The sequence below is a fragment of the Malurus melanocephalus genome, unplaced genomic scaffold, assembly GCF_030028575.1.
Source record: "Malurus melanocephalus ecotype Western Australia unplaced genomic scaffold, MMel_1.1 scaffold_15, whole genome shotgun sequence".
Lineage (NCBI taxonomy): Eukaryota > Metazoa > Chordata > Aves > Passeriformes > Maluridae > Malurus > Malurus melanocephalus.
Window position 1 is genome coordinate 4604131 of NW_026623247.1, and position 12357 is coordinate 4616487.

A 12357-nucleotide genomic window follows, 5' to 3' on the forward strand; every position below is an offset into this window, starting at 1 on the left:
AATGCTTGTGACAAGGGTCTCTCTTCTTAAAATTACATCAGTCATCTGGCAACTAACCCACATGAGAGATGGCTTTTAAATCACTCTTCTTAAACACAAGATAGCATTAAGAAGTGTTTATCATAACTACTTGAACTGTGGCTCACTCATAGCTGAGCTACAATATATTTATATTTTTCTTAAAGGACATAGAGCCAGTTTATTAATGACTGCTGCCAGTTTGAAGCCTATGTTTATCTTGAAAGATGGAGAGGATGAACACAAGCTCTTTTGTCCCCATCATGCACTGGGACAGGCCTGCAATGTTCTTAGATTGGAAGGCAGCAGTTTCCCAGATTCACTTCTTCACATGGTACAGACCAGCACTTCACTACTTCCCCACTGCAGGGCACAGTGGAGGATGTATTTAAACCTTCTATTTCTTTGCAGGTGCATTAATTAAACAGAACTCTGTTACCTACTTTTTTTTCTGTAAATGAAAGGATGGCACGAAAGTGATTGTGGAAGGTTGCAGTAAACAGCGTGATGTGGTCACCTGTGCTCACTGAGCTGTAAACCAGGCTGGAGTGACTGACACTCTCATTAGGTAATATAAATCAAAGCTAGGMTATTCAGTGAGAGCCTAGGTTTCTATAAAGTAATAAAAATGCAATGATTTCTTTCTAAAATTTAGGAAGCTTCTTCCAAGAAGATCTTACAAAAGCTGTCGCCATCCTCTGACTCAGATATTTCAAATCAGAGAAAAGTAAACCAAGTTAGGACAGAAGCTTGAGATACAGATGAATCTTCAGTGTGTGTCTGAAGATAAAAGAGTGAGGAATCTTGAAGCTATGTTTCTGCGACAAGAATGCCAAATAATAAAAAAGAGGTGAGCAAAGATCTTCAAGAAGTTTTTTTTTATTTTTTAAATGGAAGTATTGCTAATATACTATCTTTCCTGCTTTTTGAACTTAGTCCAAATTAGATCATCTAGGGCTAAAAAGAGCTTGGATTTCCAGAKGAGCTATCTTACAAGCTGACTGCTAAAATTGTATTAAAAAGTGGCTTTCTTTATTGCTGAAATCTGTCATAGATACCTTTGGTTTATACTAAGACTTCTTGGTGTTCTTGTCTAAGCCCACAGCCTTCTGTAGTATCCTGACATTAGGAAACATCAGTCTTGCAGAGTTAACAATGGTGTGTTTTGCCTTGTAGAAGTTACAAGTACAAAGAAACAACTTCCTCCTCACTTCCTCCTGTGAGAACACAGCGTGTTTTCCTATTTTCAGTTCCACCCCTTCATTCCACTACATAATGTCTTTTCCATGAGCAGCAATCTACATATCCTCTGACCTCAGTAACTGGTACAGCTAAAGTCCTTTTGCAGGTCTGCAGCCTTCCCTTCCACCCAGCCTTGGACCCTACTGTGGGATGCTTGTTCAAGCCCAATGTAATGAGGGAATGGGTTTAGGGGAAGATTAGCTTTTGGGAAAGAGTGAAAGGATCAGGTCTTGTCTGAAAGTGCATGTGAGCGACCTGCATATCGGGCAGGCCTTTAGTAATGGGAGCTGCAAGGGAAGAGGCCGTGAGCTCCTCTGTGCCAGTTACAGCTGCTGTCAGCCAGTTTGAAAGGGATGGAAACAACCGACTGCATGCCAAAACCTCAGCCAGGTGAGAGCAGCATGTGGCACCTCTGCTGAAACACTTTTCAAAAAGAGCAGCCCCTAGGACAGGAGACCCTGGAGAAAACATGAGGATATCTGTGAGGTAGAGGAGACATGTGGAAGGAAGAGACACAGCATTGGAAGAAGCCACTCCATGCCAAAGAAGGGACACCCTCTAGAGAACTTCGGCACATGGAGGACTCACTGGGAAGCAGAGGAACAGTAAAGCAGGAAGCAGTGGAGAAAAATGAGTAAGAATCAAGGAACAGCAGAAAGAACCATTACATACTGACCCCAACTGCCCTATATTGCCCAGTGCCTCGCAGAAGGAATTGGGACGAAGGGACTGACCATAACTCCAGCTGAAAGCAAGGGATGTTGAGACCAGGAAGGGATAGGAGATGTGTGTAGCTGAAGCTTGGGAAGGAAGGAGAAAAAYCTTTCCCTAAGTGTTTGTCAATGTCTGCCTTTTTTCCTCTCCATATCTGAATCAGTAGTCAAAATTTTGTGCTAGTCATCAATAAATTAAATTAAGCAGGATTTCCCATGTGAGACTGCTTTATCTGCAAAGACCTGCCAAGCCTTCCACAGGATACAGAAGCCTGCATGTTTGCTGTGCATGCAGGAATGGGAAGGTACAAATGTCTCCAAGAAATCTATAGGAGTCACATGTGCTCATCTACCCTGAAATCTCAAGCCACCCAAACGTAGGACCAGTTATTCTTAGAAACTGTTTGCAGTGTGGCTATTGACTTCTTTTTGCACAGTCTCCTCTTTGGATCTAACTGTGCCCCCTTCCCCTGACATCCTGTGCCATTTGCCGGTCCTTGTCCCTCAGTGACCTCACATCACTGCCACACCCCAAGGAGATGCAAAACTGGAGAAATTATGCCCAGTGGTGCACAGAGATTTTCCACCATCCCACAGGTACTTTAACAGAACAAATGAAATCAAATAATCCACTCACTTCTCATGAAGAGCTGTGTATTAGCTGTCTCACTGGAAAATGTTTTTCAAATGTTTTAACGGTTGGCTCCAATTTCCAGAATTAAAAAAATCCAGCCTCCTGATGATGTTGCAAAAACTCACACTTTCCTAGAGGAACCTAGGTTTAAATAGACATCAGTAGCACAGCAATTGTCAGCTCCTCAGTATTGACATAGCTCTGTTTCCACCAAGGTTAAATCACTAATTCTTTTTAAAATTACATCCGGTATAACCCACTCTCTTTCAAACTCCTTTTTATGTGGGATGGGGCATAATGTTTTGTTGATTGTAAACTAAATGTGCTCTTTTTCCCTTTGTTCTGACTAACCATGCAGAAATTCTTTGTTTTAGAATGTAAAATTACAACCCAGCAATGTTTGGAAGTGTGTAAAATGCAAGCTCTGGTATATGGTGAAAAATACACAGCTGCATTTATACACTAAATAAAGACCTTATTTTTATTTCAGTTTTACAACCAGATTAAGGTACAAATAGAGTGAATCTGTTGAAGTCAATAGCATTATGTAACAGTTACACTGGGGAAAATGGTGGTCAGAATCAGGAGCATTTTCATTTTGTCCAGCCCTTTGTGAGATGTTGGCATGCAACTAAGGAGAGGAGCTAGGGTCACTGTGAAAATGAATGTGTCATCTTTTATTCAGTGTAGAAGGGTCTGCATTATTAATTTGAATATTTACTGCTATCTATGATACTCCAGTGCATTATTTCAGATCACAATCTGCCTAGGCTCTCTGGAATTTGCTTTCAGGTGTTTGTATTTCTGTGCCACTTGAAAAAATGGCACGGTGGTAGTCTGAGCATGGAAATAAAAGCCAGGAATCTCGAAGATACGGTTCCCTCAGTAACCGTGTATCATCGAGATTGCTCACAGTAAGGCAAAGCATTAGCAGCATGAATGATAACATCAACCACTTCACTGCAAAAGAGCAATGGCAGTGTGTTATGTCTGTAAAGGGAACCATAATTTAGAGTTGCCTGCATTTTATGCCTTACTTGTTTTAATTCACAGAGCAGTTTATGCATTGAAAATGCTATACTTTCACAAATTGCACTGTGTGATTTTACAGTGCTCCTGCCATGTAACGAGCAAAAAATTTGGAAGGGTTTGCATGAGGGGTGGTTTCTAAGGGAGCACATCATTTGGGAGGACATCTTCAGTCACCAGACAATAATTGCCAAAACCAGGCCATTTCTCTGGCAGGTAAAACATACTATCATTTTTAGATTTTGTATTTGGAGCTACTCAAGTTACTCAGAGTGAACTGTTGAAAATAAATTGAGATTTGTTTCTATGAAGTTTGCGAATAGYTGTAATTTTCTCCAAAAACTAACCCAACCTAATTCATCCTTATTTGTGCCTATATACCCAAGCGWTACTTTTCACAGTTCTTTGCCTTTTTATTGCCATACGTGACACGGAGTACAGGACGTCTGGTCCTGTTGAAGGTGTTTATTATTGACTGATTCCTTTCAGGCCAACGCTCTGGGTACACCCTGCAGCTGTACAGATGAGGACGGGTCTGCCCAGTTTGCTCCGGCTCAGCTCAGGAGATGCTCGGAGCGGGGCAGGCTTGGAGAGGGGGCGGCTGGAGCACCATCACCTCGCAGGTAACTCCGTGCCCGGCTTTCTGTTCTTCCTTATCCCTATCCTYGGGAATGGACGCCCGGGGGTAGGCGCAGGACGCAATGCGAGGGGCTGCGACGATTCTGGGCGCACCTGGGAGCGCGGAGCTTCACAAAAAGCAGCGAGTGCGGGGAGCCCAGCGAGGGCTGTCCCGCCGTGCGAGGCCGGGGCGGATCCACCCATGCCTGCGGTTTGTTTTTGGCTGCGCTGGGCACGCCCACATCCAAAACCCGCGCCCGCCCCRACACCCCAACAGCAGCGCTGCCGAGGGAAAATAAAACAAATAATGGGGTGCRGAGGAGAGGAGAGGTGAAAAAGAACAGAGAAAAGAGCAAAGAGAAAAGGCGAAGCGGACAAGACCCCAGAGGGAGGAGGAAAGCAGCGCGCTGGGCGGCCCCGGCCGTGCAAGGGGCGGGCTGTGGCGGCGGGGGCAGCCCTGATCCGCCCTATAAGAGGCACTGCGGGGCGGGGGCTCCCGGAGCGGCAGCGGGGCCGGCGTCGGGCCGGGAGCGGAGCCGGAGGCGATCGCGGAGCAGAGCAGGCGGCGGCTCCCTCGGGACCGACGGCGGCTGCCGGCCGGGGAGGTAGGCGGGGAGGGGGGCAGCTGTCCAGCCTTCCCACTTGTACCCGCTCCGCTTGGAGCAGGCGGCACAAGGCGAGAGGAGAAACACAGATGTGGGTGGGTGAGGGAGGGGGGGTGGTGTTTCCGTTATTGTTTYGTTTTTTTGYTYGTGTTCTTATTTTATGGGGGTTTTTGCCTTCCGATGTGGTGCCACTCGCTGTGCTCGGCGTGTGCGGAGCGCGGCTCAGAGGATGGTTTACGGCGTAGCGGCGMGTCGGAAAGGGGCTGATAGTGTTTGTGTGTGTAGCGGGGGAGAGGAGTGATTGCGTGTGCTTATTTTTTTAAAAAAYAGTTATTTTATTTTAGCTTATCCTGAGCAAGGCGACTTTGACTTGGCAGCGCTCACGGCGGGTGGCTCACCTTACGGCCGCCTCTCCCAGCCCCGGTGGGTGCTAGAAGATAACGGGAGGGTKTTCATCCCCTTCTCTCCTCCGTGAATCCTGTAAAGTCCCGGGGGTGGGATAAGGGGAGGGCCTTGTGATGGGTGGGAGTGTGTAAATAAAAAATCGATCTGGCTGCATTCGCGATGGGCAGGAGGCTCCGTTGCATGCAACAAATCATGCTGCTGCGTGCCAGACTGTTGTGAAGTCTGGAGTGCTGCGCTGCAACCGATCATCAGGCTGTTGTTACAAAAGTCTGGCGCTGCCCAACAGCCCAGATGCTTAAAACATGCCTGGAAAGATACTCTGACTCTAAATTAAAAGTTCATATTAAACCCTATTTTTGCCTAGTTTTAACCCGGGCTGCCCCGTTTTCACACAAGCTGTTGGCCTTGGAGATTTCAAAGTCCATACAAAAACATACTTAAAGGATCAAAGTTGATTTAAAGTGTGTTAGACTAGACCTCGCTGAAGCCAGAGGGGTGTAAACATCTTCTAAATTAAAGCCTGAAACGAGCTGAACTTCTTTGAAAATTTCTACTGTGGATTAATGTATTAAAATTTATTTTCACCTTTGAAAATGTAATGGTGCGTGTACTGCAGAGAGCAGCCGTGTCTTGGGGACGTTCCATTAACAACAGATGGTCAAGCCTGCTGTCGAAAGGCTGTTGTAATGGAGCAGCCTCGACCAGTTTTGAAAGGGGGTCATGGTAGTAAACATTAAGTGCAAAGGCTTTTGTGTTTGGGGCTTGTGGCGCAGCCTGCTTCCCTAACAAGTGGGAGCAGYAATGTGTGCTGACACTTTGCTGTAACACGAATCAGTGTGTGATTCTGTGATGACCCAGGAGGATATTAAACTAAATTAATAGCACCTGGGACTCTGCAGTGTTTTGCTGATGTATGCAACAGGTGAAAATGGAGTTGGTGGGTCTTCATTGTGAGGAATTTGAATTTTAATTTATGTCAGAGTTATGTGATACGGTCTGTATTTGATACRGAAAGGAGTTTGATGCCTTTACTCACAACATGAAGCACCCTGTTTCTCCTAATCATAATTTGGTAGTACTGATTATGGTAATAATTAGAAGTCAACCCTTAACAAAAAGGATGGGGATTTAAGTTTACTAGCATGGAATACAAGTGTTGCATGGTAGAATTTAAGTTGAACCTGTTGAGTTGAGAATACTTAGCATTAAATACTAAAATGTCATGGTTTTTTATGCTTGTTATAGGTGTTCTGAGGGATTGCCRGCTGGCCTCTGGACTACAGAAGATAACAGTTTGCTGTAATTTGGGGTTAGGGTGTAATAATCCAGCAGCTAACCCAAAACTCTTCACAGTAACTTTCCCCCAATAAGTTGGTGCTGAAGAATTTACAGCCTTATGATAGTTACATGACATGAACACCTTGGATGCAGCTATATGTGAGGTTCTAGTGTTTCCTGGAGTCGTGGTAATCTTTTGGATGTTAGTTCCAAATTTCCTCTGGATAGAGCTGCATAGCAGTGCAAGCAGGTCTGTGGAAAGTTTCTTAGTGGTCTCTTCACACCTCTCTTCAATGAGGTAGAGGCACTTTTGTCAATCAGTGTGCCACTGGCAGCTGCTAGAAAACTTTCTTGTAATCCTAAATTTTTTTTCAAACCCAGTCGCCACTCTGTGCTTTATTGGTGTGATCAAAGACTTGATCTGACCAAATTTGATATACACCATCATTGTGTGTATAAAGAGTAGCTCCTGGTCAAATGCTGAGCTACAGAATTAGCTTAAGAAAAGATCAGTAAACTTATTTTGGCTTTTGTTCCAGGAGTGGCATTTTCTCAGTGTTCGTGAAGCTAAACTTCTGCCTCTCTATACGAGGGTAAACTTGTCTTCTATGGTTCAGGAATAAGCCTTCATGACTTAAGCAAAGTGACAACATATATTCTGTGTGGATTCTGGATTGAAGCATTCTCACCTGTTAATCAAGTGTAATACACGTTTCAGAAAGCAAATCTGCCCTTGCTTTCATCTCYGCAGGCCTGTTGTCTCACCAGTGAGTTCACCTGGCAGAATTAGACTCACAGAGACAGAGCAGAAGGAGGATTGGTACTGAACTCATCCATCTGTGGCCAAACATGATCAGCTCTGCTAGTGTTTATTATGTGCATTGCACCATGCAGGCACAGCCTTTCTTAGGGTGTGGTTTCTCCAGAACTTTAATCCAGAGTAATTGAAGGTTGCCAGTGAGCTAGTAATGGACCTACTTCATTCCCCCTAGTCTGCCTCTTCTTTTCTCTCCCYGTTTCATCCTTTTTGCTGGCATTGGAGTTCACCAACCCAGGGTGACTAATCCAGAACAAACTCTCTCCTTTTTGCTTGGTGGTTTTTTGTTGGTTTTTTTTTTTTTCACCCCAGCATCCTATATTCAGAGTCTTCTCACAGCTTTGTGAGCCCTGGTGCCAGCACAAAGATGATGACAGAAGGGAGCAGAGAGGGACTCAAACTACCCCTTTGTTTGAGTAACCTTGAAGCAGGCACCCTCAGTGTTTATATAGGTCTTCTGGGCTGGGCAACACACCAAATCCTGAAATAAGTCCAGAGGCCATGGCTGACAAAACATCCTCATGTTTCTCCGAGGCTGGTTATTCTCCRTGACTCCTGTGAGAGGAGCTAGAGTCAGGGTTGACTCTGCTTAGTAAAACACATTTTGTACATAAGGTATTTGCCTCAATCATCTGAGGCTGCTGGGGGCTCTGCTCACTTTCTTTCAGGTCTGGCATGGCACAAAGTCACTTTCTCTAAAATGATTGCATATTTATGCCAGCTAAGGATTTGAATGCTTGAAACTTTTTTTTTTGTGTAGTTGTTGAGCATGCACATCTGCAGTTACTGATACCAAGAGTGTAGATAAAAAATAGCTTGGTAAGAYTCTGGTTGTTAAAAAGATGATTAAAAAAAATTAAAATGTATTATTCTGTAGCTGCATGTCTTGGTTCTATTGATTGTACAAAAGTCGTACAGGTAATTCAGAAGAAATACCATAACTAAAAGTATTGAATGGAGTACCTAAAGCATCCTKTTCCCTTTCTTTAAAATAGGTGGCAGCAAAGCTAGCCCTGACTTTATTCGCATTTGTGATGGGGAGAAAAAAAATTTTGCTTATTCCGAGTGCTGAGAGAGAGACAGAGTAGGATGGAAAACTGTTGATGCAGCTTTCCTCACACAACAGGCTAACACGGTAGGAAAAATGGGAGCATTCAGMTCTTTATTTGTTGAGTTATTAGCAAAAAAAGCTTGATCATAGATAATAAAAATGCACGCCAGTTTGAATGGCATAAATATGCACATACAAGCTGACCTTTTTCCTCTTCTGTTYCTTTTTTTCTGGAGGAGTGTTGCTTAGCAGAGCTGTGTCTAATGCCATGAGATTGGGTTGCGTTATGCTGACTTTCTTAGAGAACAATTGGAGTTAGAAAAAGGAGAGAAAAGAGCCTTTCCAAGACTGYTCTGGCTTGGGCTAGATAGCAAGGTTATTCTCTGTGAAAGAACAAAGTCAGAGCCTTTTACCACACAGTTCGGGGATCATTCGGGGGATCTGGTTTCCTTTTTAGCAAATAGCCGGCATGGATATGTGGAAGACAGAGATGGCCAAAACCTGTTAGCACTCTGCTTGCCTGACTCTGAAACAATTAGCAATTTTACAAGCCCATTTCCAAATGAGTGGTTGTACTGGGAGCAAGCAAGCAAACCAGGCAGCCAATATTCATTAGCATAGTAGYTGTTAGCTTAGTAAAGGTCAAAATTAAGCCATGTGGAAGGTCTCAGAGCTGCAGTTTTGCTGATGTAGGTGACAAGAGCCRGATTAGGACCAGGAAAACCTGGTTCCCAGCACCTCTGCCCTTCTTGTGTTGACGTGCCTGTTTCCTCTTATCTGCTTTCACCATTATTAWAATAATGGAATGGCCAAAGGTTATAGTCTTTATGGCAGAAGTCAAAGTGTGTTTTTTCACACATTGAGCAGGTAACCTATCTTTTTTTGGAGACTTCAGGCTGTGTTGCTAGTGCCAGCAACCTGGGTTTCAGTCCAATGTTTTCAGAGATATGTCTGTTTTTACAGGTGAATTTTTGTGCTTTAAAGAGAGACAAGCAACTTATCATAAATGTTCCTTTTCTTTTGAGAGCTGTATTCAAGAGGAATATTTGATATTCTGGGGATCTGTTGTTTTGTTGTTTTTTCTTTTTTCCCTTCCCTTACTTTTAATTATGCTCCTGCAACAAGAGTTTTGCTATGACTGCCAATAAAAACAGTTAGGACCAAACCTGAATGGTTTAAAAAACCCAGAACTCTTCTCATCCAAACGATGAAGCAGCACTGAGCTTTTCTGAGTCCAGATCCATGGATGTTTCTTTCTGGTACTAGGTACAGGAGCCAAAGTTGAAAATCTACTCTTCCTCTGAATGCAATGTTCTTATGTAATAAACTGAATGGATCCTGCATTTATGTTTTTGTTTTGCCAATGGAAAACTGCTTTTTATTGAATTTATTAGTTTTAAGGTGTTTTAGATATTATAATTATTTTTTTACCCTATTAAATCAGAGTAGCAGTTCTTACTGCTTTGTCTTCMGTCTCTCTCAAACCTGTATTTAGATATTCATGCTAAATTAAGCCATAGGAGGTTTTCTGCTTTGTTTGGAGRGATCTGGACTCGCTTCTTCCTTCTAGCAAAGTGATGCAATTACCTGTGTACCATCTGTTTCCAGATTTCTACAAATTTTATTTTTTCCCAGATATTTTTTTTATTCTTATGATTGCCAGCCATGTCTCACAGTGCTGCATTCCCTGCTCTTGTGACATACTCTTAATMTTTTCATCTGTCCTCCCAGTTATGCTAATGTATAAAACCTGACATAATTGCAAAGAGGGGTTGTCTGTTGGAGTGTGCCTGGGCTCCAGTGGAGCTTTCTCAGTGCCATTAGGGATATCCTTAACATAAAAAAGTGTATGTTTTGAATTCTATATCCATGACAAACTTGCAAAATTTCTTTTTGCTCACCGTGCTTGCTTGTAAACTTCTTGCTTTTTCCATCTTRCTCTCCTTTTGCACTTGCCTGAAATGTTTTCTGTTTGGAATCATTTGGTTGAAATTTATTCGACCACAAGCTCTTCAGCTCTGTGCTTAGTCCTTTGAAGCTTTAGGAGCAAACTAATGCAGCTCTGTCCTGAAAATACTTCTGCATCATGAGATGGAGCTTAGGACTTGAAAAAATTCTGTCATCCCTCTTTCCTGGATATGTCTGTGCACGGCGTTTAGTTAGGCATRCATTAGCCTGCTTTGTGTGGCTTTAACTGCCTTGCTGACCATAAGGATTGAAGCTTCAGCAGCACGGGTGCAGTTTGAGCTGAAGAATAGAAAGTGTGAGTAACAGCTGTTTGCTCTGTGGATCGGGAAAAACGGGAACATTGGCACACGCGTCCTGGCAGTGCTCCGAGCTAACTGCCCTGTGCCACACCTGACTCAGCAGGTATGCGGGCTGCCTTATCAAGTGTGCCAGCTATCTTAATATTCTTCTATGAATAACTTCGGAGATAAGTGGTCATTGAAGTCTGTATGGGTTGCCAAGATTGATCAGAAATTCATTCCTCTTCATAGCTGATGCGCACCGATTACAAAAGTACTTGGGCACCTCTTTATCACTTTGGTGGATTACCAGCTTTCGTATTGGCACAGTTGGATGGTAGCCATGTGGGAGCCAAGGTCCTGTAGCCCTGTCTGTTGCAGGCTTTACAGACTCGGACTCTGCTCAAGCTGACAATGGCTGCTAAATACTGACTTTGCYAGTTTATTGCTTTCTTTCGTCAACGGCATTTCCTTTCATTGTGCTAGAAGCTTGTTCATAGCTGATGTTTTTCTGCATAGTTCAGGGATATTTTTGTTTCATTTGGTGTTACTTATAGCTGTGCCACAGATACCAGTGCAGTTGTGTAGATATCAAGCTTAACAGACAGATTATTCTTTATGTCTCKGGATTTCAAAGGCACCACTGTGACGTTTTCTACACTATAAGCGATGTTGTGTTCTACTCTGTTACTGAAAACAGTAAAAGGCTGAAGATGTACTGAAAACATCTGTTGGTTTATGGCATGATGTTCCCAAATGGCAAAGATGGAGAGCAAAATAACAGTACGGTTTCCTTTGATGTTACAGGGCAGACGTGCATCTCAAGGAGCAGTTTAATCTTGTACTGGGCACCGCTGCTGTCCTCATCCTCTCCCAAGATAAAGAGCAGGTTACAAAAGCAAGATGTAGGAGAAGTCACTCCTTTCCAAGTTCTTATGAATGTGATGACAAAGCTGAAGGCTTCATAACTTTTCTCAGTGGAAGATAGAAATAGGCCAGTGATGCCTCAGTGACTCTGCAGTGTCACTCTCCTGTGTTGCACTTTTTGAAACCAGGTGTCTGGCCGATTAGTGTAAATGATCCAATGATCAGCCTATCCTGTGGAAGGGGTGGTGTTTGAAAGTGTTTCTGCCCTAACACCATCTGAGCTTGTAGATTTCTTTGGGGAAAAGCTGCTTTTTTGAGGAGGCTGTGTCTTCCTTCTGCCCTTTGTGGTTGCTGCCWAGCAGAAAGGGACCTTTTGCAATGCAAAATTCTGTAGCCTTTTTTCTAGTTGCAGATATATTGTCCTTAAACAGGATACATCAAAAGCTGGAAAAAGTGACTGGGGCTGTCTAGCACAGCTTCTTGAAGACTGYATGCTGGTGATACTGTACTTGCTCAGAGATCAAAGCTTAATGGCATGAATTGAGCTCAAATGTCACAATTATTATTTTAGCAGGATGTTCTATTATTTCTACATTCCACTAGAAAAGAGCCATTCTTTAGGAGCCAGAAAAAAAAAATCATCTGCTAATATGGACTATGGATTTTTGGACATTGGCCGTGATAAAGCAAATCACATTTTGTGTTTGTTTTTGCCAAAGAATGGACTAGATTTTTGCCTTTTTTTTTTTCTTCCATGGGGAAAGTAGGGGACGCTCAGTGTAATGTTGAAAGCTGAAATGCTTCACGTATTTCACAATCTTCTAGTGGAAGCTG

The 12357-nt window shown here is 43.3% G+C and overlaps 1 protein-coding gene across 3 annotated transcripts in view; it reads left to right on the plus strand.

Annotated features, from left to right (window-relative positions):
* The first annotated feature begins 4741 nt into the window (after positions 1-4741).
* ABCA1 (ATP binding cassette subfamily A member 1) overlaps positions 4742-12357 on the plus strand; it is a 91142-nt gene continuing 83526 nt past the window's right edge. For 2 of the 3 annotated variants that reach the window (XM_057385196.1, XM_057385221.1), the window contains exon 1: positions 4742-4859. The gene's annotated coding sequence lies outside the window, so the exon portion shown is untranslated. Of the gene's footprint in view, positions 4860-5203; positions 5283-12357 lie in introns of all 3 variants that reach the window. The other variant, XM_057385205.1, reaches the window with a different exon arrangement.